At 46.8% G+C, this 27,843-nt stretch overlaps 1 protein-coding gene across 4 annotated transcripts in view; it reads right to left on the reverse strand.

Annotated features, from left to right (window-relative positions):
• Positions 1-27,843, reverse strand: part of BNC2 (basonuclin zinc finger protein 2) — a 556,774-nt gene that overhangs the window by 363,491 nt on the left and 165,440 nt on the right. The window contains exon 1 of one of the 4 annotated variants that reach the window (XM_075594798.1): positions 19,957-20,468. The exons of the other annotated variants lie outside the window; for them this stretch is intronic. The gene's annotated coding sequence lies outside the window, so the exon portion shown is untranslated. Of the gene's footprint in view, positions 1-19,956; positions 20,469-27,843 lie in introns of those variants that run through there. 4 annotated transcript variants of the gene reach the window in all.

Here is a 27,843-nt window from a genome sequence, read left to right on the forward strand (position 1 = left end):
CTGTGCCAATCCATTGTGCTGCTCTGGAATCTCGGCAGAGAGAGATGATATACACCGCAGGACATCTCCTCTAGATTGTAACCTCTCACGAGCAGGGTCCTAATTACCCGTGTTTGTGCATGTTTATTTGTAACTGCTTATGTAACCATCAAATCTCTGTGCCCCCATTGTACCGCGCTACGTAACATGCAGACACTTCACAAATAAACAGCAACAAACGACACAGAAAATTCATCACTACTACTGTGTAATAACAGGCGAAGACGGCTCTCATATGTAAAGATACAAAGAAAACAGCCCCCCTCCCCCCCCCCCCCCACCTCCCGTTCTCTGTAAACATAACAGCCCTTCATTTATCACCAGATCAAAGAGTCCCTCAGCATATAATTACTGGGAAGTGATAAGAATTGCTGAGGAGTCTATCAACGCCTGCTGGATCACCACGGTATGGAAATGGTGTTTGAAACGTGACCCCTCCCCAAAACAACCCAGTGAGAGGCTGAATGCTGCATGGTTTTTAACCAACCTCTTGCCAACGAGAGTAGTTTGTATTTTGGCTAGAAGCCATGCCAGTGGGTTTCACAAAATTGCTACCTAAAACAAAAACCTAGCAAACGGCGGCGAACCTCTGCGTCCTGAAACCTGCCAATTTGTCCCGCACACTTTAAAGTGCTCTAAATCGCTATAATCATTGTATTCCAGTCTTAAGTCCTTCTGTACAAGTGTGATGCTTCAGGGGGGGGGGGGAGGAATCACTGGTCGAGGAGTCTGTATATAATTATTCTCACAATTTGGCAGGACAGGCGCATAGTACACAAAGGCCCCTTATATTATATAATGTGAAGCCGTCCACCACTTACTCAGGAAGATTTTAGCTCCAATGATTTGAATAAAACATCTTCGCAGTCTACTCATTAGGGGCCTAAGAGTGTAAATGTTTTACATAGACAGATATAGCATGTGACAACATCATTCCACCCGATAACACAACATCTCGTTGAGTTAACGCAGAATATTGCAGATTTTCCATAGGAGTTCGGTGGCAGTAATAATGCAGATTAGCACGACGTATCTTGCAATTACACACCAGGTGTACTGGAGCTGAAATCAGGTGAAAGTGCTCAACAACATAACACCTTCTTAAAATGTTTCCATAATTATTCCAGCAGCAGTTTCCTCTCCAGGCCCACTGTTCTCTTTCATTATGTAGGTAGGATACAGGGGTAGCACGATAATTCCATCTTCGGGGACCCCATGGCTACCCAGATACATACCGGGAACGCTAGCGATGATACTTCCTGGTTGTTTAAATCCCCTGCGTTACTGTAGGTTGGCCAACAGGCAGCCACAACCAGTGACCACAATTTTGTTTCGTCTGGACTATACCCGTGCTACGTTTACAGGTTTGTATCTCAGGAACCAGGGGAGTCCTGGAAGCTGAAATGAACACGTTCCAGCTCCAGAGACCCCCCTAGGGGCAAGGCCCCGAGTAGGGAGAACTGCTGCTTTAAAAGCTCTGAGCAATATGCGTCACAGATTGTACAATGCATACGTGCCACATTCGTCAGGAACTAGGTAGACGGAAAAAAATGCTGAAACTATTTTCAAAATGATGAAGCAGAACTTAGGGACAACCCTAGACAATACACACACGGAAAAACATTTTGCATCAGTATTTCTCTAAAACGACTTCTTTAACCCAGGCTGTGCTGAAAAAAGAAGCGAAAGGTGGCACAGCTCATTTGCAGGTCATTACCCAGAGTCCCTGGCTGCAGTGGAATCACTGTTTGCAAAGAGATAATGGGGAAAGGCAGGGTTGTAGACCTGTCTGAGACGTGTGAATGAGCTTACAAGTGGTATTTTTATTTGCTCTAAAACTACAGGGTTTAAACAAAATAAGTAAACACCATTGCTTCTTAGCAAGCAAGTTCTTAAATTGTAGAGGCCAGTAATACAGGTACATGAAATATAAACTACTTTCCAGTATACATATTTATCATACAAGATGTATTTAATATGTTTTATATATTTTTTTATTATGATTGCTTCTGTACTGGAGCTACGTCAAAATAGACTCAAGATGTTGCATTTAATTCACTGTGTAATTAACCAGCAGCTTTTTTTTTTTTTCAGAATGTAAAAACATTTTTTTGTGGGCTGTCATAAAAATTGCTGCTATTATGATTTCCATTTTAAATATACATGTATATATATATATATATATACATGTGTATATACATGTGTGTGTATATATATATATAGATATATGTAGCCAGGTCCCCTACCTTCAGGTCTGTGGGGTGGGGGAACGGCTGCAGATCTACCCAGTGCCGCCAGCGCTGCGGGCGGACCCGGCATGGGTGCAGGGAGCACACCGGTAAGGCTGCGGGCTGTCAGGGGCAGGGCTGCGTGGCGATCAAGTCGCCGGAGCTCCGCAGCGCACCCAGCAAGCGGTGGCAGCCATCTTGTTTGCTTTGCGCATGCGGCGTAGCAGTCTTGCGCATGAGCAGTACGGTCGCAAGCGGCGCCCATCTTAGAGCAGGCTCCGCAGAGGAGACCTAGGGACTACAAGTCCCAGCAGCCTCAAGGGCTGCAATACCACTAGGGCAAGAGAGCCAATAGGGCTCAAGGAGCCACGCATGCAGGATAGAATGTTGCTGGCAGTTGCTGACAGAGCAGGGACACCAAGGGAGAAGGTAGTGTCCGTGTGCTAATGGCTCCTGGATTAGGCCAGATTCCCCTCCTAGGCCCAAGATAGACCCTAAGTCCCTTCCAGGTTGTGGTTGCTGAAGGGAAGGCCCCCAGATAGGGATGCTTCCCCGTAGTCACTACGCTAGTGCTGATAGTGGTATAGCGTATCACCGTCGGACGGACGCCACGTGGTGTGTGTGGCCTGCGGTCGTGGACCAGACCACAGGCACAATATAGACATTAAAGGACACCCTCCAACCGGAGCTCCTTCAAGAGGCAGACGCAGCAGGCGGAGAGAAAGGATCTGGTTGACCTCGTCGTGGGATCACTGTGCGGTTCTGCGGTTCCATCATCTCCATATACCCTGGTCTGGACGGAGACCAGGAAGGTACCCACGTGTACCAACAGCCACACATAGGGGGTAGCGCTACTCCACACACTTTGGGTGAGCTTGGTTCTGTGGACACAGAGTGGTTAGGTGCCCAGGGCACCTCACTACTTTGAGGGATGTCACAGGGCGCGTATATTGTGTGGTTACTGTATGTGGACGGTGTTGTTATTTTGTTATAGATGTTAGTAAAGATAAGTAGTCATATCAGTGTGTGTATCTTTATTCATTACTGTATTGGTCCTGAAGAGGGGTTATCCTGCAATGCTAGGATCCCTCTCAGGTGGAGGCGCTGTATACTGATAGAACGTGATCACCCCAGGCTCCCATTGGCGGAGGATTAAGCCTCCTGTATGCCAGACAGGTATTCAGCACAAGAAGTTACCTAAGTCAAGGGGAAAGGGGTGTATATATATAACCCCTCTTCAGGACCAATACAGTAATGAATAAAGATACACACACACTGATATGACTGCTTATCTTTATATATAGATGTAGCCAGGTCTCCCCGGAGTGTCAGCACCCCCCTCACATCCCTGGCGAACGCGGGTGCCGCCAAGTCCAATGGCGACCCTGCCAGGCGATCTGGGAGGTGAGGGCGGTCAGGCTCCGGCTCGAGGGTTGCCGGGGACGCGTGCGGCCGGTTGCGATCGCGTCACCGGGCTCCCGGAGCCGGGAGGTGAGGGCGCCGCCATTGTCCAGTGACTCGCGCATGCGCAAGAAGGGCACTAGAGTCAGTTAGATTCGCGCGAGTGCAGGAGCAGAGTAGGGAAACAGTGAGGAAGTCTCGACGGCCCCAGAGAGATCGCGCATGCGCAGGACAGGAGATAGAAAGCCCGCGAAGCCCTAGCCTACCAGGGAAGGCTCACGGCAGGGACTACGAGTCCCAGGAGCCTCTGCGCGCCCCATGTGATGGCAGGGAGCCAATAGGGCTTAGGATCTCCAGGCAGGCAAGTAGATACATTTTCACGGGCTTGCAGCACGCTAGGGAGTTGGAGCTGGGGAGCTGTGAAGGAAGGAAGGGTGCAGGGAGTGAGTGCAGCTCCTGCACCCAGATAGGTACCCACATCCCAGGTAGGCCCCAACTCCCCACCAGGTTAGTGGGTAATTGAATAGGGACGGCCCAAGATAGGGACGCTGCCCTTAGTGTCAGTGTGCTGTCTTGTCAGAGTCACGGCTGTCAGTGCCGTGAGGTCTGACAAGCAGGCACAGTGTTGTGCAGCACGTTGGCTGCAAGCATCCAGTGGGTCACAGCTTGTTGCTGCAGGCGCTGGGATCAGTTAAGTAATAGTGAGGCGGAGGGGACTCGGGTAGTACGGGAGGAGGTAGTGCAGGTGCAGGGGGTCAGCGACCCCTGCATAAGATAGGCTACCCCGTAGGCCCTAGGAGTTTTCCCCAAAGCCATTACAGGTTGCTGTGCTGTAGGGACGGCCTATAGTACAGAGCGTGTCACTGTAGTTCAGAAGGAACCATATAGGGACACAGCGGATGCTGCGCCACCGTGCAGCGAGTGGGCGCAGTTCTTCGTGGCGGCTGTGGCAGTCCTCCGGGTGGGATCGCCCTGGAGGTGGTTCCGGTGTTCTTCGGTCGCCGGATCCTTTGTGAAGCCAGCTGGAGATCCGAGCACGGGAGTGCTCGGGCAGGTACTATCAAATCCACAAGTGCACCAACGGGCCCTTAGTTTAATAGTGACTGCGCAGTCACCCATTGCCTCTCTCTGCACGAGTGCGGGACATTGGGTGGGGATTCCATGGACACTGGGTGGGATCACTTGGTGTTGGGGAAGCGTCCTGCGCGACGCCGTAGTCTGTGTCGCCTCTAGAGAGGGACACCCGTTATTCAGTGTGATTCTATTTGTGTTGTATGCTGTTTCTTATGTTCCCAAGTAAACGTTCTTAGTTACTATGCAAATAGGTGTGCGAGTTATTTGTATGTGTCCTGCGAGGAACCACTCCCCCTATGGTGGGAGCCATCGCAGGTGGAGGCGCTGCACCGAGTACGCGGTTACTCATAGTATCATATAATTGCCCCAGGTTCCCCGTGGCGGAAGCTCAGCCCTCCTGTGAGCCAACAGGTAAAGCACCACACACCGGGTAACACTGTATGTTCTCCACACCCACACTATAATCTGCGATTGGGTGGGGGGAATACCCGGGGGAATACTGGGGGAATACAATATATTGTGTGCTCATTTGCATGTCATTTCCCAGAATCCCTTGCTGCAGTGGAAGCACTGTATGATGGGGATAATGGTGAAAGGCAAGGTTGCAGACCTGCCTAAGGCCTCGGCCAGGCTCTTCGCTTGCGTGCTGAGGCGCGCTGAGGCTCAGGGAAAGCGGGTGCTTTCCCTGGCCTTGCGGTTGCTTGCCCTGCGCGTCGTCAGGGGGCGGGGACAGTGACGTCACGGAGCTGGTTCGCCCTCATTGGGCAAACCGCTCACGTGACCGGCCCTGCGCTCCGGCAAGCGCGTGAATTTAAAAATCTGCTAAGACCTACGCTTCCGCGCGCTTGCGGAAGCATAGGCGAGCTCCTACTAAAGCCGCTCTAATTGCGGCTGTAGGGGCTCAGTGCCAAGCATGAGCGAGCGTCAGCACGCTTCAGCAAGCAAGCGCTTACCATGGACGAGGCCTAAGACATGTGAATGTGCTCACAAGTGATCTTTTTATTTGAGATATATATATATAAATATATATACAGGCATACCCCGCATTAACGTACGCAACGGGTTCAGAGCATGTATGTAAAGCGAAAATGTACTTAAAGTGAATCACTACCTTTTTTCCCACTTATCGATGCATGTACTGCACCGACACACTTTATTCGAGCAAATACCCAGTATGTACCTGGCAGATACCTGGAATGCGCCGCTCCTCACCTCTGACAAGCCCCGTTGTGTTTGCCTTCCCAGCCTGGGTTCATGCCTGGCTGACGGGCGGCTGATCTGTTAAATGATAATGATTAGGATTTAATAGGCTGCAATGCTTCGCGTGTCTACCAGATGGCATAAATTCATGAATTGTAATGCAGTATATATATATATACTGTGCAGTATTGCAGCCAGCGGGAATAAAATGCTTCAATCCCTCCCTGGAAAATAACCCAATGCACTCGGGCAGAAAACAGTCACAAACCTCAATACACCCGAGTATACCCGAATTCGTGGGACTAGCCGAGCTCGAATAAAGTGTGTCGCCAGTGTACTGTACTGGAATCGTCATATACGGGCATTACTGGTGTAAATAACACATTTGTAACAGGCTCTTTAGTCTCCCCGCTTACGCACAGCTTCAGTACAGGTAGGAAGCCGGTATTGCTGTTCAGGACGTGTTGACAGGCGCATGTGTGAGCTGCCGTTTGCCTATTGGGCGATATGTACTTACTCGTGAGTGTACTTAAAGTGAGTGTCCTTAAACCGGGGTATGCCTGTCTTGCCTCACATACCATCTCAGGACTTTATCACAAGGACAATTTTTTCATGATGATCTGCAAGTATACACAGTGATTTTTCCATCTTATCAGTGGTGACCCCTTGTTATTTATTTGTTTCCTTGATGACCTAGGTGGTACTGTATTGGCAATTATTATTATTATTAGCAGTCAATTGTTTACAGCACACAGTTTTAATTAATAATTTTTTGACCGGCCGGTCTTTACATATATCTCAGGAGTTTACTACTTCTCTCCTCTTGAGCAGTATGAATCTGTTCCTATACATTTATTAAGGACTACAGTATTTTTCTGTCAATTTGTATGTTTTATAGCTGCAGGGATCCAATGGGGATTGTTTTAACTTTGTATCTTTTTTGTGTTCTCCATGTTCATGAATAAACATTTTTTCATTATTATATTTGCTTGAGTGCTTTTAGTGGGACACTTTTCTTTTTTCTTTTCTCATTAATATATATATATCAGTGGTCGAAAAATCACCCAAAAATCTACTCGCCAAACAAAAAAATCTACACGCCACCTAGTACCAAACGTGTGCTGCTTGGGCCAATAGGAGCTCGCCCCGATGTTAAATCCACTCGCCCGGGGTGTGCAAATGTATAGGTTTGTCGAACATATATATATAAAAATTTGATAACTGCTACTTTTGAATCTCCGCAGAATTCTACAGTTAGTTATAATCACCTTGCTACCAAAAATAGTTGTACTGTATGATATTTTATATTTCCTCTCGCAGTTAGGTTTTCTAACTTAAAAAAAAGGATTAAACTCTAAAAAAAAAAAATCAAATATCACTAAAGTGTCACATGGCCAAGTGTTCCCATTTTATTACAACTTCAATGTAAGTAGAAATGCAACTTTGGGGTGGTTAATCAGAAGTAAGTATTTTTGATATAGAGAGAAAAGAATTCTTCCTACATAAGATTTCGAGCATTTCAGGCGTTCATTAAGTTTATTGTGTTTCTTTGTGATGAAACACAGATGACTTGTGATAAATTGCTGCAATGTTGAAATATAAATAAAATCCCTGATACACGGAATATGGAGAAAATATGTATCACATTAAAAGTTTTACGCTGGGAAACATTCTTCGTAATTAAATATAGCATTAATGCAAAATGGCAATAATAGGCCAATAAAAAGTTTTATGGCAACAATGAAAGTATATGTTAATGGAACACATGCTTCCACTTTGCCATATGAAGCGCGTCCATTCTAAGCACTGCCTTTTCCATTCCGAGTTGGATACATATCGACCAATGCGACTTAACCAAGAACCAACCTTCATACTGCATTTGAAATAAAGGACTTCACAGCCCCATTTACAGTATCATGGTAAGACGCTTACTGTACAGTACCATCCTTTTTTAACCTGTTGGTTGCTGTAGGCTACAATCTGCCATTCTGATGGCCCTTGTGATGTACCCATGCTTTTATTGTTGGTTTCTAACGGGGTAACTTATTAAGCTGCCAAAGTGCTGATCGGGGCACTATCGCATGGAAACTCCCTTTGACTTCAATGGTAGTTTTCATGCAAAAGTGCCCAGAGCGACATTATTAAAGTTGAATGAGTAACCTCATATGTATGTCCTACTGTGTATGTTCCTTCAATGACTGAGCCTTCCTATATTTTGTAGAGTTTATGTAAACTATAAACAAAGATCTTTAGAGGACAGACAAGCCGGGTATTACAAAGCAACACAGAGGCCATCCGAAGCATAAAAAGGAAGCATTAGGACAAAGGGAACGCTGCCGTGCATAGCATATAATATAATGTGTTTCACATCCTAGAGATGCAGTAAACAAGAGAGAGAGAGAGCGAGAGAGAGGAGCCTCTCTGCTCATTCCTGAACTTCCCAACGCCTTATTTAGCTCTTACAAAGCTTCATTTGTCAAGAGGCAGACAAGGTGTTGATGTCGCAAGCGACAGAGCGCTGCAATAGTTCAGATGAGCAGAGAGCAGAGCGACAGGTAGCCCAGTGCTGCAGAGTCTGATTGCTTCCCTCCCCTCTTGGGGATGGGTAAATTATTAACTGCCACTGCCACAACCAGAGACGTGTCTAAATAACCCATTACACCGGGAACGCTTCACACTGCTGATTTGTTAAATCACTGTCTCAGACACTATTTGTCTATTTGCTAGTATATATACATACAGTACATACAGTACAAAAAAATTGGTAGGAATAGATAATAAATATATTTTTACAGCTATTACTATGATGCACATGAATGGCACTATACAATTATATATATATATATATATATATGAAATGTAAATATTACTGTGTGCTCATTTGCATGTCTTAGACAGGTCTGCAACCCTGCCTTTCACCATTATTGCCCAGCATACAGAGCTTCCACTGCAGCAAGGGATTCTGGGAAATGACATGCAAATGAGCACACAGTGCCACCTTTTGCTTCAAATCCATTTTCACATGGACCCCTATATATATATATATTATTGTTTGTGTGTGTGTCTGTGCTCATATACTCATATACACATTCATATACATATTCATTTTTCTACATATATACTATATATTTTAAGATATACAGCTTAACCCCGTTATAGCGCGACCCGTTATAACGCAAATTCGGTTATAACGCGGTTTTCACGTGGCTCCCGTTAAAAAAAAAAAAAAACACACTGCACACACACTCACTGCGCGTACTCTCACTGCGTGCACTCTCACTGCGCGCACTCTCACTGCGCGTACTCTCACTGCGCGTACTCTCACTGCGCGTACTCTCACTGCGCACACTCTCACTGCGCACACTCTCACTGCGCACACTCTCACTGCGCACACTCTCACTGCGCACACTCTCACTGCGCACACTCTCACTGCGCACACTCTCACTGCACACACTCTCACTGCACACACTCTCACTGCACACACTCTCAGCACTTATTGCACACTGCTCACAGCACACTCTCACTGCACAGTGCACACACTCTCACTGCACACACTCCCACCACTCACAGCACACAGCTCACTGCACACACTCCCAGCACTCACTGCACACTGCTCACAGCACACTCTCACTGCACACTCCCAGCACTCACTGCACACTGCTCACAGCACACACTCACTGCACACTGCACACACAACACTGCACACACTCCCAGCACTCACTGCCACGGCACACTGCTCACAGCACACACTCTCACTGCACACTGCACACACCACACTGCACACACTCCCACTGCACACTGCCCACACTCCCAGCACTCACTGCACACTCCTCACAGCACACACTCTCACTGCACACTGCAGACTTCACACTGCTCACAGCACACACTCTCACTGCTCACAGCACACACTCTCACTGCACACACTCTCACTGCACACTGCACACTCCCAGCACTCACTGGACACTGCATACTGCACACACTCCCAGCACTCACTGCACACACTCTCACTGCACACTGCACACACTCCCAGCACTCACTCTCACTGCACACTGCACACACTCTCACTGCACTCTCACAGCACACACAGCACACTCTCACAGCACACACAGCACTCACAGCACACAGCACTCACAACACACCACACCTCCCACCCCCCCTCCCTACCTTTGGTGTCGGCTGCTGAGATCGGAGCGGAGCTGGTATCAGGAAGAGAGGGGGGGTGTCGGGAGGAGGGGGAGGTGTCGGGAGGAGGGGGGGTGTCGGGAGGAGGGGGGGTGTCGGGAGGAGGGGGGGTGTCGGGAGGAGGGGGGGGTGGTGTGGATGCCGGTAGGGACTCGGAGGGCCGCGAGGGCTAGGCCCAAAACTGATTATGCCGCGGAGGGCCGGTAGGTGTGGGGGCCTCGGGGGGGAGGAAACGGATGCCGGTGGTGGGAGGTAAGGAGCAGGTTGCGGCTGGACTCGGAGGGCCGTTGCTGGGGGACGTGTAGGGCTTCCGGCCACCTCTTCCTTCCTTCCCTCCTTACTCTCTCCCGCCCGATCAGGCGCGCGGCGGCCATTTTTAAAAAAAAAATTAGCGCGACCCCGGTTGTAGCGCGGTCGGATCGGGTGGCCCCCAAGGACCGCGCTATAACGGGGTTTAGCTGTATATCTATAAAATGTAGATTTTAATTGCCCTACTCACATAAGCTTATGCTCTATTTAACCCCTTAAAGGCTTTCACACATTTTTCATCTGTCCATGGGACAATTATTACATATATTCAGTGTAGGAACTAAACAAAAAACAAAAGAACAAGGCGCACAACGCACATAGTGTATTAAAGTATAAAATGTGACTTTATGGTTAAAAGTAAATAGTTCTGCGTACATCAAGTGAGAATAAACAAGCAGTTGGTATATAGGTTTACCACACCAGGAGATGACACTGTGCGACACCCTCGGATGGATCTCAGCATGCAATGGGTCTGGAATCGTCTCATCTGTCCCTTACAGCGTCCTCCATTTAGGGATGGTGGGTGGATGAGTCCCTTGTGTGGAAAGCCCCACAGCACACAGCTCACAGGGTGGTAAAGAAGCCACAGGAATCAGCGTTCGTGGATCACTGCACCGTTTGCCGCCACATCTTAGAGTGACTTTCCCAGTCCTCCGGAATCCACAGGAGATAAGTAAAGGTCCCAAGGAGGTCCAGGCAGGAACAGTATGCCTTACTAGTATTGACTTACCAGAGGGTGAGAAGGACAATGGAAGAGGGTGAGGAAGACCACGGCGACTGGTGGCGGTGGGAGCAGCGGAAGATATCCTTCAGGTGGTGGCAGCAGAGGACATTATTCTTCAGCCGGTGCAGGTGGGAACAGAGGAACATGTGACCGGAGCAGCAGCGTTACCATTGGACAGCTGGCGAGGAGCACAAATTCTGACTTCCGTGCAGCTCCTCCCCGGCTGTCCACTAGTAACACTCCTGCTCCGGTCACATGTTCCTCTATTCCCACCAGCACCAGCTGTGAAGAATGTCTTCCGCTGCTCCGATTGGCTGAAGAATATTGTCCTCTGCTGCTACCGCCTGAAGGATGTCTTCTGCTGCTCCCAGGTAAGTCTTCTGCTGCTCTGCTCCTGCGGTTCTCCAAGAGGAGGACCGAGGGAGCAAAGCAGAACGGAAATTACCCGGCACTGCGGTCCAGCGCCCTGGGCCGGTTCTGGGTAATTTCCGGGTACTTTAAATATGTCCGACTAGAGCGGGTAATTTCTGGGTACTCAGTACATCACTAGATGAGACACAAAATGTTGTAATAGCCGTCTGTGAACAGGTTTACAGGCTGTGCACTTCTTTAACCCAGGGTGTGCTGAAAAAGATGTAAACATAAGCTTATGAAGGCCCATGTTAAAATGGACAAGAAGCAAAAGGTGGAATCACTGTATGCTAAGAGATAATGGGGAAAGGCAGGGTTGTGAGAAATGAACGCACACGTGTTATTTTTATTTGCCTTTATCTTCTCACAAACCAATAAATGTGTGAATTTCTCCTGCAAATACTTATATCAACACCATCCAGACCCTAAAATAGGACACACACAAAAAAAAACACATTTCAGGCAATGGAATTGAGTTAGTCTTTTACTGGGCAAAGTGTTTGCGAACTTTTAAAACTGTGCACATTTCTCTTGGGCGAATAAAAGGGCACATTTAACTTGGCTCTCAAACATGGGCCAAAAGTTTGCATATCTCTGTTAATAAGTCTCCACTGAAATGTATGAGACTGCTAATGATAAAGAAACCTGTGAGGCTACCTCCAAATTACTGAGACTGAAAGAAAGTCAGTGAGAATTGATATTTTATTTCAGGCGAATTCTTCAGAGAAAAAGTCTCACTGAGTGTGAAATTAGAAATGATATCATATATTACACAATATAAAGAAAACAAGCCTTACCCGTGTTTTGCAAATTAAATACAGTATTGATTCCACTCAACATGATGATTTATCATGTAGACAAGAAGCCTATTACAAGTTGGGAGGCAACATGCTGCCTGAGTGACAGCACTCCCCACTAGTAGGACATCTCTACCCTGCTTGTAATGGATCACACATGAGTTTTTATTTATGACGTTGCATGGATTTTTTTCCCCTCGCAAGTAGAACTGAAATACACCCAGATAAATTAGAATTTAACAATAAGAATGGGTAGGTATCCTAAACGTATGTTACAAGGTTTGATGATTTAGCCAAAAATAAAATGGTTTAGTCAAAAGGGAAGCCATGATAAAAATGGCCTACTTCCAAGTACTGTATATACATACAAAAATAGCAACAACAAAAAACGCTGGCACGCAAAAGTAAAAAATAAAATAAAAAATGTAGTCAATGACAAAACGGTTTCACGCGTGGGAGACACAAAAAGGAAAATGGAAAAAGATATACTAGACAAAAATATCCTACACAAATAAAAATGAAAGAACACAAGTAGCCTACACAAATACACACTAAAAGTACCAAACTACCGTTATAACTAGTGAATATAGCTACTGGCCAGCACAAAACTAACTGATGGTTTTCATAGCACCAGTGGTGGCTAAGAGAGCTGTTGAGAATGTGGTTCTACTTAGTATTCTCCTGGGTCCATCTACCAGCTAAAGACACTCAGGAAGTCAACAATTCCAGGACTGGCAGGATTACTGTAGGCTTCATGCACTGCTATTTGTGTCAAAGTAGCATCTCTGACCACTGGTTAGTCACATGTTTCAGTTTTCAGTCTGAAGGGCTTTAGTAGTGCTTCTAACATCAGCCATTTGCCTCAAAGTGGCAAAATAGTAGGCACTGCTGCATCAAGATAAGATCAGGGCATAAAATATATATATCTCAAATGGAAATATTACTGTATGCTCATTTGCATGTCTTTAGACAGGTCTGCAACCCCGCCTTTCACCATTATCACCCAGCACACAGTGCTTCCACTGAAGCAAGGGAATCTGGTAAATGACATGCAAATGAGCACACAGTGCCACCTTTTGCTTCAAAACCATTCAACATGGTTCCTCTATAGGCTTAAGCTTGCTGTATGGTCACAGCTTTGAGCACAGTCAGGGTTAAGATGCATAGCCAGTAAACCCACCCACAGGCAGTTTCAACCTTAATGGGTCTCCTAAGTGTGGGGTTGGTTATACTGGCTATGCAAAAAAAAAAAATGAAGCAAGGTACAGGTTTTACCATACTTAGTTAAGTTATGGTGGGTAAAAAAAGTGGCAAAAACACTCCACAGTAAAGCATATAGCAACTGTAAATATTACTGTATGCTCATTTGCATGTCTTAGACAGGTCTGCAACCCTGTCTTTCCCCATTATCGCCCAGCACACAGCACTTCCACTGCAGCAAGGGATTCTGGGAAATGACATGCAAATAAGCACACAGTGCCACCTTTTGTCTCAAGCTCACATTACATGAACAACCCTTAAGCCAATGCATGCTGCTTTAAACACAGCTTTTAAACATAGCTTGGGATGAGATGCAAAGCCAGTAAACTCACTCACAGACTGTTTCGACCTTGTGGGTCTCTTCAGTGTGAGGTTGGTTGTACTGGCTCTGCTGGTTTGAGACTAAGAGTAGGTCTTCACAACACATTATGCTTTACTGTGGAGGGTTTTTGTCACTTTTTTTACCCATCATAACCTCAATATATCTAAGTGGCATAAGTGGGGGTGGGGTGGCACGCAAGCCTACAATCATTGACCTTCATTGACGGTCATTGACCTTCCACTGTAATATGCCAGGTTGCTATTTTGTGTCCTGTAGACGAGTTTAAATGTGGCAAAACACAATTCAAATGGAGAACGGGAGATGCTAAGGGGTAACATTTGTGATGTTTGGGCGTAGGCCTCTAATAATGAAATCATTCATCGTTTCATGTCAGCCAGCTATTTTCTGACCCCTGTGTAGTTTTCAGACGACATACATTGCCTGCCATAAAAAGCCTGATTAGACTCCAACAAGCCTTCCCATATTTTGGATGGATTTGGTCACCAGAGGCATGAGAACATGGACAACTTGCATGCAGAACTTCAAAGATTAGAAGCTCATCACCCACGCCGTTAGAAGAAAATAACAAGATATATGCTTGTTCAAGGATGACATGATTTGGTGATTTACCTGAGGATGTAAAAACAGGAGATTGAAAACAAATCTCTCCCAATTTGTAGACATATCAATAAAGATGGTTAACCACTTTGTACCCTGCGTAGAGCAGAGCAACACGATGCTCTGTGGTAGGAAAGAGATTGAAGGTGCAAAACCTTGTAATTATTCCTTTGGACACATCACACAGCCAAACAATCACTTCCTGTGAACTACAGAGGAAACCATTCCATGCACTACCAGAAACCTTTGTTATACAAGAGGGTAGTGCTTTAAGTTCTGCAGCATAAAAGGAAGGAAAGATTCATTGCAGAATACATCAAAAGGCATTTGAAGAGCAAAAGAGCTCCAAGCGTCATGTATATTCAGTTGTTTATTTCGCAAACATTGGCAAGTTTAAAAAAATCTGCCTGAAAAAATTAGAAGAATGCCTTTTTGGCTTTGCTGTTGACCAGGCAGCATTCAAGCAAACAGTGTACGGTTGCACACAGTTCTTAGGGCATTTGAAGGAACATCAAGAGAAGTGAACTAGGACATCTTTTTTTCCATTTTAGTCTTGAGAGCATACAATGGAAAAGTCTGGATCACTGAAAACGGCAGACAGGTGTTAAAGTAGCAAGTGGGCGGTTTAAAAATATATAGATTTTTTTTTTTAACATAGGTTTGAAGCAGGGGGTCTCTGTAGCTGAGCCACATTCATTTAAGCGAAGGGAATCCACTGCTTCCAGAGATACTTACCTGTGTATCTCCTGTAAATTGAAATCTCCTGAATTACGTATGCCAATAGGAAGATGCACCAGATGACGTCACGGCTTCCATTTGGCCTGCAGGGCGTGGGAGCTTTGACAAGCGGCCATTCTGTGTCCCCAGCTAGCCGAGGTGAGTGGTTACCGGCACACGGAAGTAAGTATCTTTCCGGAAACAGGGGGGTCCCTGGAGCTGAAATGAATGGGCTTCAGCTCCGGAGACCCCCGCTTCAATCCTATGTAAACAAAAAAAAAAACCAGGCAGCTTGGATTTCCACTTTAATATATACTGTATATACATATACAGGTATACAAAAAAAGTTTACAATCACTGTTTTTACCTTTGTAGATGGCCGCGGTGGAGACACTTAACCCTTTTACTGTCAAAGGGGCTATCTGACCATGCTGCCAAGTAAGTCCTGAAAAGTATTTCCAAGAATGGTTGGGCAATAGTTAGGACGCAGCTTCTCTGGGCTTCTAAAATAAAATGTGACCTACTGTTAGGGTTGCCACCTTCGACTGAAGGCCAACATTTGTAAATTTTGCACTTACAGTCAGCGGTGGCGGCGTCTCCCTGGCATCCTCTGACATCGCTGCAACATCCTCACGGCATCTCCCGCTGCAACCCGTCAATATTAGATGTGAATTGTTGTTTTCTGTTTTTCTCTTTGTTTTCAAGATAGTTATGATGATATCATTAGTCACACAGAGCCACATGCATGAAATCCTGATACACTTGCATTCAGCGGCCCTAGGTCAATAGTTTCCAGTCTCGTTTATTATAATTATAGTGTGACATTCTGTGGAACCCCAACCCTCTCTAATAGAGTGTCTCTGATCAGATGCATTGTAAGGAACCCCAACCCTCTCTAATAGTGCGTCTTAGATCAGATGCATTGTAAGGAACCCCAACCCTCTCTAATAGCGCGTCTGAGATCAGATACATTGTAAGGAAACCCCACCCTCTCTAATAGCGCGTCTGAGATCAGATGCATTGTAAGGAACCACAACCCTCTCTAAGGCTGGGGCCATGGTACCGCAGACCGTGCGCTGAGCGAACAGACTGCCTTAAGGCAGTGTTTCGCTTCCATGTGGCATGCAGAAGCGGAGGGGGAGCACGTTGCGCAAGAAATCAGTTCAAACTGATTTCTTGGCGCGACAGGCCAGTCCCGTGAGCGGTTTGCCCAATGAGGGCGAACCAGCTCTGTGACGTCACGCCCCTAGACACGCTAACGGACGGCACGCGCACCATGGCTGAAAAATGCACCCGCTTCAAGCACGGGCGAAGGCACCATGGCCCCAGCCTAATAGCGCGTCTGAGATCAGATGCATTGTAAGTGTATTGTAAGGAACCCCAACTCTCTAACAGCGAGTCTGAGATCTGATGCATTGTAATGAACCCCAACCCTCTCTAATAGCGCGTCTGAGATCAGATACATAGTAAGGAACCCCAACCTTCTCTAATAGTGGGTCTGAGATCAGATGCATTTTAAGGAACCCCAACCTTCTCTAATAGTGGGTCTGAGATCTGATGCATTGTAATGAACCCCAACCCTCTCTAATAGCGTCTTGAGATCAAATGCATTGTAAGGAACCCCAACCCTCTCTAACAGTGTCTGAGATCAGATGCATTGTAACTGTGAGTTGGCACAAGTGCTTACAGTATGTGGCACTGGACCTATAATCACAGGTCAGTAAGCACTGACTAGGGCTAAAAACAGCTTATCTCACCAGTAGTGAATTTCAAATAGTTTTCAAAAGTACTATCACAGGTGGTCTCAACAAAGACTCAAAGAAAACAGTTACAGCTGTATCCCCGTGCAGCCGCTCGCTTGTTAAAACCCATGTTGTGCCAGTTTGGCTGTGCTTAGGGGTGATGAATCGGTGCAACAGCAGCAGTGCCTGCAGGGCCTCAGAAGGACTACAATGCATTTCATTCCAAACATGTGCCGTTAACTCTCTCATTACAGGATCTGTGCCCTGTCCAGTCAGAAACAATTCCCTTTCACTTTATTCGCTCGGACACGACCTCCAACTTCTATCCTGCCTCATAACAACAGCCACCCAAATATACACGCAGAAACCAGCGGAGGATTGGTGGGACAGCGGGAACCATAGACAAATGTTGGAACTCACCAGTGTTTGCAAAAATAAAAAAAGATTTATTGAATTACATAATAAAAAACATGGAACAAGTGACAAAACAGACACAAAATCTCCTCATTGGAGGAAATTATTAGAGAAACAACAATGTTAGGGGTTGAGGTAAGGTGGGGGGGCTCTGGCTGTACAAGCGCGTACTGAGCGCACACTGACATCACACAAAACTGACATCACACACATCAACCCCCCCCCCACCCCTTTAAAGTTCCACTTTAAATACAAATTACTTATACAGTAGGTGTCATATTTGGATATAACAGGTATCAATTACCCAGATGGGACCCCTTAAACATGCCACTGGAATTAGTGACCTTTGGTCCTCAGAAGGATTGTCCCTTTAAGAGCAATAGTGTGGAGATTATCTCTAGAAATTGCAACTTTCAGAATCCACAATGTGCAGGTGGGCACTGAATGTGCAGTACAACACGCAATACATTATACAGGTGCTCTACGGCAGCGGTGCGCAAACGGGGGCGGCGCGGCCGGTTACAGGGGCCCCGCGCTCTTCCTTGAGGCATTTTAATTAAATGCCAGGGGATCGCAACAGTATACTTACCGGGATTCCGACGCTCTGTGAGGCGTTGCCATGGCAACGCGCGTCAAATTACGTGACCCGAGCGTCATTTGACGCAGCTCTAAGGTAGGGAAGGGGGCGCTAGCACAGAGACAGGAAAGACGGGGGCGCAGCTGGAAACGTTTGCGCTCCCATGGTCTACGGTATCCAACGGTCTGCTTCCCATCGAATGCCTTATCCAAAGCCACATAATGCAGTCCGCTGGACGCATTATCCGCCACGGATTGCGTTGGACCCACAATCCGATGGTCTGTTATGCGACGGCGGTTTGCGGGACGCATTCCGTCAGGTAAGCGAGGACCGGCTGTGCAGTATTTCTGTAATGTTGCATATGGAATTTGTGAATGCTGACACTGCCCCACAGATTAAACACACACTGCAGTGCCTTATAAATGCACCATAAACTGTATCCTTCATGTCTGTAATCTGTTCACAAATCTGCTGGTTTGTCACAAATCACAAATCGGTTACAAAAGGGTGCTCTCCTCCAGTCCTCAAGTCTCCCCAACCGGTCAGGTTTTCAGGCTATCCCAGTTTCAGCACAGGTGGCTCAATCAGAGGTGCTGTGTTGAAGTAGGGGCGGATTACGCCACCTGTGCTGAAGCAGGGACTGAGTTGTCTGTGCTGAAGCAGTGACTGGTTGAGCCACCTGTGCTGAAGCTGGAATATCCTGAAAACCTGATGTTGGATGTTTGGGGGGTTGGGGGGGCTTGAGGGCTGAAGTTGAGCCCCCCGCACAAGCACACCACTAACATTTCAATTCCCCTTGTTTTCCATGTTGCGCAAGACGACGTTTCTTTCCTAAAAGTAAATGGACTCTATCTCGAGTCATAAGACAGAAAACATAAAGGGACAAGCACTAAAATGGCACTTTTATTATGCGCTCCTTTGGCTATAAAACATGCAATGAGCACTAAATATACAACTCAAATCGGGTCCCCAATAAAAAGAGAAAGTTAACCTTGCCTTCCACCCACCCACGCTAAAGAAATGTGGTATAAAACCTCCATTCCTTGGCCCGGGCCCATTTTTGGGGCGTACGGTACACACAGTGCCAGTAATTACTTCCATACAATGCACGTGTTTGAAAGAAGCTCAGCACACTTGGTATGACTCTGCCTGACTTTTACACTGGAAGCAGCAGAAGTGCTCAGCGCATTTTGTTCTCTTTCACAGCCATTCCGAATTTAGGGATTGGGGTTTTTTTTTTCTCTTCTAAACTCAAACAAAGTACTGTAGAGTTTATTTCCAAATTATTTTGAGCACCATTTAGCCTGTAATAATTTATTTAGATCATGGGAAATGTGATATGCAGACATTTATTTTTAAACCACATACAGCATGTAGGCATTTTATAGATATGGGGGAAGAAGTTACTTTTATAGGAAATTAATTAAAGATGAAAACTGGAGATGCCCTTTTTAAGGACATCGCCTGGTATTGTACTGGTCTCCATTAATGCATAGTACTTGCAAACACCCACCTGGTCTGAAAGTGTATACGGCAGTTTTGATATCCTTGTCAAGAATGAATTGTTAATAAATTAGGATTTAACTTACTTGGACTCAAAATGTATTTATTCGTTTGTCAAATTATCTTAATTTTTCCATGTACTTCTAATCGCATACTCCTCTGTGAAATCTTCCAGTTTTATTTTATTTTTAAATAGTAATGTTGACAAAATAAATCCCTCTCCTTACTTCAGGCTTGTACCATCCAAGCTTTTGCGCAAAATATAGAACTAAGGGGTAGAACCTCAGAAGGCCATCCATTTTTACCTATGTATCACCCCTGTCCCACACCAGCATGAGGGACAGGGTATACAGTGAAAAGAGAGTAGTTGGTACAGTCTCTGTAACTTTAAACATGTTTGTCACCTATTTAAAGTTATGTCAGTGCTCAGTGGCTCACCTGATTGTCAACAGGACAGGCTTTAGGATCCTCTCATGGCAGTTGGATCCGTGCAGGCTTGTATAAAGGAGTGGTGCAGAATAAAAGGGAGCCAGGAACTTCTAACTTGAATTGATTGAACTTAAGACATCCTCTTCATAGACATACACGAAGAACACGGCTGTTGTGAATGTGGCATCTTACGCATATCAGAAAGTCTTCTCCCAGCTCCTCGCGAGTCACGTAGTGGCTCATCCCATTTAAAAGCCCTTTGCCCTGCCTGACACAGACCTCAATCCTTTAAGTCTAGGAATTGTCAGCAGCCCACCCAGGTCTCTTCCTAGTCCTGTAGATGGAGACTGCTCCCTCCTGTAGTAGAGTCAGTGTCAACTTTCTTTGTTGGGAGTCCCTAAACTGGGTTACTGTCCCTATGCTATAAACAAACATAAAGAAGTCCATTGCAGGTCAGACAAACATGGAGACCTCCCTGGAGTCCTCCTGGATGGTAAGGGGAATCCTTCTGATGTTAATTGAGGTCTGAGTACAAAATGGTGGATCCCCACCTTTTATACCCAGGGGAGTGGCCAACTTTCTGCCCCAGTATCTGGGCGGAATAAATGTTGCAACCTGGTCACACCATTACCATGTGACCATCGAGCAACTTCTAGAACTAAAGCAGGGCTAACTCTAACCTTTAAAGGTGCAACATAATAGTAACTATACTGTAACTAACTGAGGCCTGGTGAGGATTTAACCCCTACACTGCCTGCAGCTACCAGGGCTGACATGTAGGGATTTCTAAACTTTAGCGAGGGTGCAATTACCTAATTACGTGACGTTCAAGAAATAGGGAATGGACGTTATTTATCTTCTTATTAAACGCTTTTCTCAAATCGAATGAGATGCAAAAATAGCGCCCGTTGGTTAAAGTAGAAGTGCTATTAACTGATTTTCATGTTTCACCACACTTGCGCATTGGTCACATTTTAATGTGCGTTATTAAGGCAGCGCTATTAACGGATATTATCACGTGTGTTACCAAAAGCTAATGCACATCTCGTTATAGAGACATGTCTAATTTTTACACGTATTAACTTTTTCACTTAATTATATGGTGTATAATGTAATAATGAGGGTGTACAATACAGGCATACCCCGGTTTAAGGACGCTCACTTTAAGTACACTCGCGAGTAAGTACATATCGCCCAATAGGCAAATGGCAGCTCACACATGCGCCTGTCAGCACGTCCTGAACAGCAATACCGACTCCCTACCTGTACCGAAGCTGTGCGCAAGCAGGGAGACTATAGAGCCTGTTACAAATGCGTTATTTACATCAGTTATGCACGTATATATGACGATCGCAGTACAGTACATGCATCAATAAGTGGGAAAAAAGGTAGTGCTTCACTTTAAGTACATTTTCGCTTTACATACATGCACCGGTCCCATTGCGAACGTTAATGCGGGGTATGCCTGTAATGTATATCAATACATACCTTAACAATATTAATGAATATATCATTTTTATTAATGTACTGTACAATTAAAATAAAAGGACATTCTTCAATTATTTTTATTGTACATTAATAAGAATGAAATATGAATGAATATTGATGAGGTATTGTACGTATGGATATACATTATTGTACAAACATACTTTATAGTCATTATTACATTATATACCATATTAGCTCACACAAACATATAACTGTTATCGCTAAAAAACATAATGTGTTTTGATCCCTTTTATATATATATATATATATATATATATATATATATATATATATATATATATATACTAGCTGATATACCCGGCGTTGCCCGGGATGTAAATGCGTGAAATTATATGATGTAGTTGTTGTTCAAAAATTGTGAGGTGGGGTGGTGTGGGGGGGAGAAGAAGTGGTGTGGTGTGGGGGGAGAAGAGGTGGGGTGGTGTGGGGGGGAGAAGAGGTGGGGTGGTGTGGGGGGAGAAGAGGTGGGGTGGTGTGGGGGGGAGAAGAGGTGGGGTGGTGTGGGGGGGAGAAGAGGTGGGGTGGGGTGGTGTGGGAAAGAGGTGGTGTGGTGTGGGAAAGAGGTGGTGTGGGAAAGAGGTGGGGTGGTGTGGGGAGGGAAAAGAGGTGGGGTGGTGTGGGGGGGGGGAAAGAGGTGGGGTGGTGTGGGGGGGGGGAAGAGGTGGGGTGGTGTGGGGGGGAAGAGGTGGGGTGGTGGGGGGGAAGAGGTGGGTTGGTGTGGGGGGGAAGAGGTGGGTTGGTGTGGGGGGAAAAGAGGTGGGTTGGTGTGGGGGGAAAAGAGGTGGGTTGGTGTGGGGGGAAAAGAGGTGTAGGGGGAAAAGAGAGGGGGGAAGAGAGGGGAGGGGGGGAAAGAGAGGGAAGGGGGGGAAAGAGAGGGGGGGGGGAAAGAGAGGGAGGGGGGGGAAAGAGAGGGAGGGGGGGGAGAAAGAGAGGGGCGGGAGAAAGAGAGGGAGGGGGGGGAGAAAGAGAGGGAGGGGGGGGAGAAAGAGAGGGAGGGGGGGGAGAAAAAGAGGGAGGGGGGGAGAAAGAGAGGGGAAGGGGGGGGTGAGCGGGCTGTTTGTGTGGTCCCGCAAAGTGGTGGCAGGAGGGGTGGTGATAGTGTTCTGTTTCTGCTGTCTGGCGGCGGCGTTGTGGGGTACGTGTGCTGATAGAGGGTGTTGTTGGGGGGGAGGGGTGCCGCATGGCTGGGCGCTCCACTTCCCGCCTCGGGACCGGGCGGGCCTAACGCTCGGAGCACGCAAGTGCCTGTGCTCCCCCTGCGGGAGCACCACGTGGCACACCAGTGGCTGTACCTCCGCCTACCGTGCGCGGCCGCCGGACCCGAAGCGGGGAACCTGACTGCTAGACCCCTTGTGGCCGCCAGACCCCTCTGCTCCCCGAAACCACCCATCCCCGCCGGCAGCGTGCTCGTTTTAGAGGACCCGCGGCGGAAAGTGTCGCGTGGGGTAAGGGCGTAGCAAAGGGGCCGTAATGGTGATAGGGGGTGGCTCTGTTGTTGCAGGCCAGCGCCGGGAAGGGAGAAGGGGTGAGAGGGTGGGTGGTCAAGGGCGGCCAGCCGTTGAGGAGGGCCAGAGGGGTGACAGTTGGGGGGGGGCAAGTCCACAGGGGTGAGAGTGGGGGGTGTGTTGTACTTATTTTTTGGAGGGGAGGTGTGTGTGTGTGTGTGTGTGTTTGGCCCGTCACTCCGCCTCAGGCCAATGAGAGAGAGGTGTGCGGGGGCGGGCGGGCCAAGGGACCAATGAGATTTCCCCTAGGGACACAGGACATCCAGACAGACATACAGTGCTTTCACTAATATAGTATATAAGATTTGTGTGACACGTGTAACTTTTTGTAATTAAATGGTTAAGTCCTATACACATTACGTTGCTTTTAGGCTATTCCCAGAAATAACTCACTGATAATCAGGGCCAGGACCACCAATGAATGCAATGTGCCTGAAAAATAACACATCAACAGGTTCCACTTTACCCCCACAGCCTTACTGGTGAGGTTACCCATGTCTCTGCCCCTCCAGAAGAAACAAAACAGGCTTTCAAATCCCACGAGTCTCACCAGCCAATAAAAAGCTACAATGTCACCCATTGAGGCTTCCTATTGGACAGCCATTTCAATCCCAGGAATCAACCAGGAAGTGACTTCACCGGTAAGTATCTTGGGAACCAAGAGCAGAGAATAACGTGGTTCAGTTCTTGGGAACCCCCCCCCTACGGTTTGAACCCTGTTAAAAAGAAACGAAAGCCCTTTCTGCTGGGGATTGCTGTTTCAAACTTTACAATGTCATTTGGATGCTTAGGGAATTATACAAGGGCCTGCACACTATTTACATACTGCACTCTGAATGTTAAAATGTACAGATGTCAACCAATGGCTCAAATCCATTTGGGAGTTCTGTCCCAACTAGTTGCTTGGATGGAAAAGTGCTGATTGGTATTGGTGAGACACTGTTCAAATCAGTGATGCTTAAAATCAGCGGTGAGAGTTGATGGGCCTACATAACGTTTTGTGCTACACACTTGTTACCAGCTGAACAAAACAAACCTTTGCACTATGTACTATATATACTGTATGAATAAGATAGTTGTGTTATATATTAACAGCTCACAATGAGCAGCAGTTTCCTTTCATATAACCAAAGACTGCAGCCTAAATCCAATTTAGATTATCCCCCGAGTATATATTTTACACTCCCTTTTTTTTCTCTCTTGGAATTCCTGCCTACGTAGGCCTAACGTGCTGTGAAAGCATTAAAAAGTTGTAAAAGAAAATTAACTTTAATCGTGGGTTTAGAGGGGACTCCGATGGGACCAAAAAGGGAAATTAAGTTTTAGATTAAAAAAAAAGGTGTCCGCTCAAAGGGGAATACAGAATGGAGAGAAAGGGGGAAACCTAGGCATAGGGATTTAACCCTTTGGGTTCTCTATAGATGTAGCTACTACGTTGTGAGGTCTAGAACGCCAGGGACCCATGACGTCGTAGCTATGTCTTAACCTTCCTGCTCGTTTTTTCTAGGCAACATCGTGTTCGGCGCTCCACATCCAATCTATGTGCAAGTGGAACGGAAGATGGATGGCTCCTCCCTTTCCGTATGCGCATCGATGACAGAGCCGTCACGTGATCGCTTCGAAGCAGTCATGTGATCGTGCGTGCCGGAGGGGGCCGCGCCTACTCCGGTACGCAGAGGGTTAAAGAAGGGTTAAGCCAAATGTCAAATACTGGGCTGTTTTCCCAACAGTGCTTCTATTCTTAGACCGAGTTGGAAGAAGCACGCGTTTCTTTATTTCATAGAAAGAATCTTAACTAGCAAGCGAAACAGGGTAATGTGTGAAACTTTGCATCAAATAATGAGTTCTGAAATACACGGAGGGAGTGAGTTCAATTAATTGGTGTAGTACTTTTTGGTGCAAAACTGACGCCAGCATCTTCATTGATATCTGACGTCTCTTAGGCCTCGGACATGGTAAAAAAGAACGCGCTGAGCCAGCACACTTACCTCCTACATCTGGTATGTGTGTGGCTTTAGCAGGCGCTTCCACACGCTTCCGCAGGCGTGCTGAGGCGTGCGGAATTGCAGGAGACAAATAGATTTGAGTTTTCGCGCGAGGGAAGCGGAGGGCCGGTCAAGTGACCGGCAAAAGCCAATGGCACTTAGTGACGTCGGCGCCGTGACGCGCTAGCCCCACCTCCTGCCCCACCTCCCACCCGCCTCTCAAGCGCGCTCGCTGACGCTCATGGCAGGATACAAAAAAGCTCCTGCTTGAGCAGGAGAGCATGAGTGTCAGCACGGCTCAGCACGGTATTTTTTACCATGTCCAAGGCCTTAGGATACCAAGGAACTTTAGGAGTTATTTACCGAAGTCTTTCGATGACAAAACCAGTGGCACAAGGATTGCATCAGGTTTGTCAAAGGAAAAGGCAAATTGCTGTCATTAGGATTCCTTTTCTCTGATAAGTACGAAGTGCTTTTTTGCACTGTTTTGTCTGGAGACTTTAGCCAAATAACCCCCATCTGCTCAAATGTGGCTCTGTGTGTGTCAGTTACAAGAAAGACAAAGATCTCTGTATGCTGCACTCTCCAGTACATTCAATTTGTAATGATGAAGTTTTTAATATTTAACCTTTATTAGGTATATATTAAAATATAATCAGATTTTTAATAACACACACACAAAAGGTGATAATATTTACAGTGAATAGCGCAAATAAAATGTTATGAAACCGAGGAAAAGTAATTAAATTGTGATATCTCTTATTATGTGTGTGTTAGCTTGCGTTTTGACAAGCATCAATATAAGGAGATATAGAGAAGGCGTTACATGGTCTATACTGTATATGTCATAGTCATGGTCAAGAACATACTTGAAAACGAGAGGTAACTCTCAATGTATTACTTCCTGGTAAAATATTTTATAAATAAATAAATAATATATTATAATGGGATGTACGATATTAACATTCTGCATCCGTGTGACGTCCACAGAGTTACACCAAGTCTGCGCCAAACGTAAGAACCACTTCTTTTTTTAACGTTCTATGCAGATGCAAGGAGAAAATGGAATAACCTTTTAGAACATACATTATTTTCTTTTTGTCAGTACCGATGTAGCAGACGTTACTGCTCCTGTTACCTCAATGTGTTGCGTTAACGTGGCGTGTTATTTAACAGTGGCGCTATTGAAAACAACGGTTAATGAGATAATTTATGAGTTATTTAACGCATTATTTGTGGGGGGTTAACTCGCGTTAGTCGGGGTAATGACGCCTGTTGCATCTATACATCACCGCCTTAAAGTCTAAGGCTAAGGCCCCGCTGCACACGCCCGCACGGCCGCCTTGCTTGCCGGCGGCGCGTGCAATTCACTGCACTGCGATCTGCAGTGATTTTTTTACGGCGGGGGGGGGGGGGGGGGGAGGGGGCGTGGCCAAAACAGCGGGGGGCGGCCTTAACGTGAGGGGCGGGACCGCCCCACAGCACAGCACTGCAGCCGCCCCTCTGCCCCTCAGCAGCCTCCGCATCCTCAGCACCCTCCGCACCCTCAGCCCCTAGGCACCCTCAGCCCCATGGCACCCTCGGCACCCTCAGACCCTCGGCACCCTCACACACACAGGCACCCTCACACACTCACAGGCACTCACACACAGGCACTCACACACAGACAAATACACACGGGGGGGGTGAATCGGAGGGGGATCGGAGCAGAGGGGGGAAATCGGATCAGGGGGGTTGATCGGAGCAGGGGGGAGAATCGGAAGGGGGGAGATCGGATTGGCTGCCTTGCGTGTCACGTGACGCGCCACTCGCCGAAACCACAAGCTCCTTGTAGCTCCAACTGGCTGACGCGTCACATCACGCAGTCAGCCACGCCGGAAGGAGCCAGCGGCGACATCCAGACCGGAGGCAGGCAGCTGGTGGACCGCGGCCGCGCGTGCCGCCGGCCGCAGCAGAACCAAAGCCTTAGGGTGAGTCCCCAGTCTTCACTGTGGCACGCGAGCCCGGCAGGGGGCGGCGCGTGCACAGCGCTACACCGCGATCGGCGGTCTGAGGGGAGAGGAAAGGTTTGCGATGGGAGGGGGCGTGGCGGTGGGTTTGCGGGGGCGTGGCCATGACGTCCCGCGGCTGGTTCGCCCTCATTGGTTGAACCGCCGGCCACGCCCCCGTCGCAAATGCTAATCTCAAATTCCCCTGCCTGCCTGAAAACCTGTTGCGCACCGCTGGGGAAAGGTGCGCGGCAAGGTCGGGACTGGGACCGGCCTGACTGTGCGGGCGGGGCTTGATAGCACAGCGCACACCGAGGCGTGCGCTGTAGTAGTTACTGGGACCGCAGCCTTACTGTAAGATCTTCAGAGTTCAGTAATGGGCAAATACTCCAAACTACAGTTAGTTGAATACCGACTAAACAGGCGAGTATAAAAGTAACCAAACGGAACAGAATAATCCCATTCCTGAAAATAAACTCGCATATTATCTATATCAAGGGAATTCATTTTTTAGAGTGTTAGGCTACTTTAAAAAATATCTATTTTAGGAAGACTGTTATTAATTTAGAAGGTTTTTACAATAGAGATCGTAATTTATCCTGGTAAAAATAGTGGGTTTTTGTAAAAGGCACTCGCCACCAGATAATTTATTAGAAGAAGATACGGTACCATATGTTATTACTTCTTCTGTGCCATCGTCACCAAAAATACATTAGTCTATACAGTACATCTTTGCTTTGACTCTGCTTTTGGTTAAATAATCTTAGCTAAGAAAACTGATAAAGGGGAAATACAACCCAGCAGGTCAAATAGTTTTTTTTTTAAGACAAATGATCTGTATAGTTGCCATGCTTACAAAGATTCATCCACTGTTATTAAAGTGTCTGCCTTACTTATTTGTATCTTGTA

This window comes from Ascaphus truei, chromosome 1, assembly GCF_040206685.1.
Source record: "Ascaphus truei isolate aAscTru1 chromosome 1, aAscTru1.hap1, whole genome shotgun sequence".
Taxonomy (NCBI): domain Eukaryota; kingdom Metazoa; phylum Chordata; class Amphibia; order Anura; family Ascaphidae; genus Ascaphus; species Ascaphus truei.